Source organism: Pteropus vampyrus, unplaced genomic scaffold, assembly GCF_000151845.1.
Source record: "Pteropus vampyrus isolate Shadow unplaced genomic scaffold, Pvam_2.0 Scaffold1, whole genome shotgun sequence".
In the NCBI taxonomy this organism is placed as follows: Eukaryota; Metazoa; Chordata; class Mammalia; order Chiroptera; family Pteropodidae; genus Pteropus; species Pteropus vampyrus.
Window position 1 is genome coordinate 16,836,126 of NW_011888782.1, and position 4,925 is coordinate 16,841,050.

Here is a 4,925-nt window from a genome sequence, read left to right on the forward strand (position 1 = left end):
TATTAAATACATATGTGTATGTTTTAGTATACATTAATATTACCATATATATTTACATGTAAATAGCTTTTTCTGACTAAAAAAGTAATAAATGGAAAACCAGATAATACAAAAAATATTTTAAAAAAGTAAAAACTACTGATACTCCTACAATCCAATGATAACTACTGTGTGAGTCAGAATTCATTTCAGCTGTAATTACCAGGGGAAAAATATTTTAAAATAGTAAATAAGTAGACGGGGTAAAGGAGGTCAAATATATGGTGACAGAAAGAAATCTAACTATGGGAGGTGAACACACAGTGTAAATATATATATGCCTTACTGTTAAAGTGTACAGCTAAAACTTATTGGATTTTGTTAACTGATGTCACCATAAAAAATTAATTAATTAAAAAACAAAGTGATATTCAAAATTTTAAAAATGATAAAATAAAATAAAATAGTAAATAAGGAAGATATTTCTCTAATATAAAAATGTCCAGAGACAGGCTGTCTACAGCTTGTATGGTGCCTCCAAAGTGATCACAACCCATCTATTTCTAGCTCTCCCCTCCAGCATTCTTAGGGTGTGGCCCTCATTCTCATGGTCCAAAGTAGCTTCTAGAGCTCCAGTCTTTACATTCACATTCTAGGTAGCAGATTGAGGAAGGAAACAAGAAGGTATCAAAAGGCACATGACAGCTGGCTTTTAAAGTGGTTTCCCCAGAAGCTGCACACAATACTTTTTATAACTTTTTGGCCAAAGCTGAGTCATACAGCCACACATAGCTCCCAGGAAAGATGGAGAATATAGAACTTTTAGCTAGGAAATGGAGTGACATCAATGGGAACGGTGGAGTAAGAACCTCCAAAAATCCACTCCTCAGTAAAAGTAATGAGAACACAGGCAAAAATTATCAAAATCTTTTTCAGAATGCTGGATATAAATCAAAGGCTTGCAATAATCCAAGAAGCATTTATTCAAGAAAAGTGGCTGAATCATGATGAGAACCTTGAGTTTTATGTCAGTTTAATTTACCCTATTCATATCTCCTTCTCTCTACATGAAGAAATAAAGAGCACTGGCAAAGGTAACTACATAGATAAATATAAAATACAAATATAAAATATAAATGTAACTTTTGTTTGAAACTCTCCAATCTGATTTAAAATACAGCTGCATAAGACAGTACTTATAAATCTGTGTCAATGGGCATATAGTATAAAACAATGTACTTTGCTTGTCAATAATAGAACAAAGAAGAGCAGGAGGAATGGACTTACCTAAGAGAGAAGTTTCTGTATACATGCCATTGAAATTAAATTGGTATTTGTAAAAACTAGATTATTATAAATTTATATGTTAATTGTAGTCTCCAATAAAATAGCTCAAAAAATATATATACTAAAAAAATGACAAGGGAATAAAAATAGTATACTAAAAAATATTTAACATAAAAGAAAGCAATAATAGAAGAATAGATTAACAAAAAATACATAACACTATAGAAAACAAATAGCAAAACAGCAGGCATAAGTTCTGTCTTATTAAATGTAAATGATTTAAATGCTCCAATCTAAAGCAGAGATAGGCAGGCTAGATTTTTTTTTTCAAACCATGATCTGACTATATTGTGTCTATAGAGACACTTTAGAGTCAAAATTTAGATTTCAATAAGTTAAAAGCAAAAGGATGGGTAAAGGCACATCATGAAAAAAATAACCAAAAGAGCTGGAAAGGCTGTGCTAATATCAGACAAAATGGACTTAAAGACAAAAATTGACAGTAGGGACAAAGAGAGATGTTTTCTAAAGATCAAGGAGTCAATCTTTCAAGAAGATATAGGAATTATAAATATGTATTCACTTTACAGTAGACTAAAGAAATAAATGAAACAAAAACAGATGGAATTGAAAGGAAAAATAGACAATTCAATAATAATAGTTGGAGACTTTAACATGTCACTTTCAATAATGGATAAAATAACTGACTAGACAGAAGATCAACAACAATTTGGAAGACTTAAGGTCAGAAAAAAAATAGAACATTTAACACTAGAAAGCAACTAGACCTAATAGACATCTATAGAACACTCCAACAAACAGTAGAATTCACACTTTCCTTAAGTGCACATGGACCATTCTCCAAGATAGAACATATGTTAGTTAAGCCACAAAACATGTCTCAATACGTGGAATCAAACAATATGTGATCTTTTACGTCTGGCTTTTTTTCACTTAGAATATATTAGAGGTTATCCATGTTGTAGGATATATAAGTACTTCATATCTTTTTATGGCTGAATAAAATTTCAGTGTATGTATATACACAATTTGTTTATCTGTTCACCTGTTGATGGACATTTGAGCTGTTCCCACTTTTTGGCTGTAATGAATAGTGCTACCAGGAAAGTGTACATGTACTTATTTTCAGTTCTTCTGGGTACATACCTGGGAGTGAAATTGTGGGGTCATATGGTAATTCTATATTTAACTTTTGGAGGAGCCATCAGTTTTCCAGTACACTTGAACCATTTTGCATTCCCACCACAATGTATAAGGGGCTCCAATCTCTCTACATCCTTGTCAACACTTGTTATTTTCTGATTCTGTTGCGTGGTTTTTTTTTTTTTTTTAAATAATAGCCATCCTAGTGGGTGTTAAGTGGTACCTCATTGTGGTTTTGATTTGCATTTCCCTGATGACTAATGATATTGAGCATCATTTCATGTGCTTGTTGGCCATTTGTACATCTTTGGAGAAATGTCTATCCAGGTTTTTTGCTCATTTAAAAATTGGTTTGTTTGTCTTTTTATTGTTGAATTGTAAGAGTTTCTTTTTTAAATACATATTCTAGATACTAGCTCCTTAACACATAATAATTTCTCTCATTCTCTAGGTCATCTTTTAATTTTCTTGATAATGTCCTGTGATACAAAGAGAAGAGTTTTTATTTGGTGAAGTCCAATTTATCTAATTTGTTGTTGTTATTCATGCTTTTGCTGTCATATTTAAGAATCCATTGCCAAATCCAAGGTCATAAATATTTACTCCATGTTTTCTTTTAAGAGTTTTTTTAATTTCAGCTCTTAGTTTTAGGTTGTGGATCCATTTTGAGTTAATATGTGTATGTGGTATGAGATAGAGATTCAGATTTATTTTTTGACATATGGATATTCAGTGCAGCCCCAGCACAGTTTGTTGAAGAGATTATTCCTTGCCCCATTGAATGGTCTTGACAATTTTGTTGAAAATCAATTGGCCGTAAATATGTAGGTTTATTTATAGACTCTATTCTGTTGACCTATTATCTATCCTTACGCCAATATCATACTATCTTGATTACTGTAACTTTGTAGTAAGTTTTGAAATTAAGCATTTTGAATCCTCCGACTTTGTTCTTCTTTTTCAAGATTGTTTTTTTTAGCTGTTCGGGACAGGTATTTCCCTTTCGCATCGAAGCCAATTTCTGCTTTAATCCAAGTTTGTGACTGTTTCTGGACCATCATGGGTGCCTCTAGCTGTGATAGCATTTGGAATAGCACCAGACCTCCAAACAAGGCATTATTTCTATAAATAGAAAGAGACTTATCTGGGTCTATGTGAAACAACGTTTATTTTATGAGGGAAAAAATTAAGTCAAATGAGATTTTTGTTTCAGTTTTTCTGTATCATACAAGTGAAAGCAGTACATGTATGGGCTAAATCATTTGCATAAATAGAAGACATAAATACATTATCTATAGTATAGCTACAACTCTAGACATTGTAGTAAGCCTAACATGATGGACACAAAGTCAAGGTTTGAATGATATTCTTGCTGTGCAAGGATCATAAAGACACATCCATCTGAACAAAAATCTCGTGGGTATACGTTATTTTTCTTTTGCCCCTCCCTTTCCATTGCCCATACTGCCTTTTCTTTCTAACTTCCTTCCTGGTCCTTTTCTCACACTTCATTTTCTGTACATCTTTCCATTTTCCTTCACGTTTCTGCCTCTTCTTGCTCTGCCTTCTCCTCTTTGCCCTTCAAAACTCCCATCCCCTCACTGAACTCTATCTTAAGAAAACAAGTGGCCTTAAATGATCCTCAGAAAGTGGTGTCAACAACTAACTCACTATTACTGCCACAACACTCTTAGCCTTGAATGTTTATTTGTTAGCCCTAGAAGTAGCCAGCAGGTAAAATAATTGCAGATTGTCTAGGAAAGGCATATGAGTCCTTTTGGAGCTTCTATAAAATCGTTCCAGTGAACCTATGGTGCATATATTTTGAGACAACCTAGGACTCCATTTCAGATTTCTGTTTTTCTTTTTCTTTTTTTGAATTTTTGTAAGAGTCTATTTGAGCCAGGCTGATGACATGTCGGGAGGCAGGATCTCACATGCTCTCCATTGTCTATTTTTCTTTAGGCTGGTCTATCATATATGGCAGGGAATGTTTTAGAGGAGGATCTATGGCTGGTTCCTTCTGGTCCCACCTTAGTCAAGTGCTGAGGCTTTCCTTTTACTTCATCAGTGGATCCCTCTGGACATCTGCTCTAGGTCATTGTGCTACGTGTTGTCCACACAGGATCATCTTCCATGAATGATCAACAGGTTTTGTGTTGCCTGCTCCCAGTAGTTGGCTCCTCACTGACTCCCATAAGAAGTACCCTGACATTGATGTAGATTTTCCTTTCTTGTGGCTCCCCGGGGTTGAGGAGGGCTGCCTGCAACTTCCTCCCAAAAGCCCTGGTGGTTCACAACCACTTGCCTGGGCTGGCTTTAGACCACTACTCCTTTTCATTTCTCGGGGACAGTAATCCTTACCCTCACTTCTTGGGTTCTGTTTTTTTAAAATCATTTCCCATGCATTTCTAGTATGTATATTAAATTTTGTGGCCTAGTAAACATAGCTCTCCCCAATTTTAAAACAGTTCAGATAATTATCTGACCTCACC

The 4,925-nt window shown here is 34.2% G+C and overlaps 1 long non-coding RNA gene across 3 annotated transcripts in view; it reads left to right on the forward strand.

The window, feature by feature from the left end:
- LOC105288686 overlaps positions 1-4,925 on the forward strand; it is a 62,236-nt gene that overhangs the window by 29,037 nt on the left and 28,274 nt on the right. Inside the window, exon 5 of one of the 3 annotated variants that reach the window (XR_002781903.1) lies at positions 916-1,357. The exons of the other annotated variants lie outside the window; for them this stretch is intronic. This is a non-coding gene — a long non-coding RNA (uncharacterized LOC105288686). Of the gene's footprint in view, positions 1-915; positions 1,358-4,925 lie in introns of those variants that run through there. 3 annotated transcript variants of the gene reach the window in all.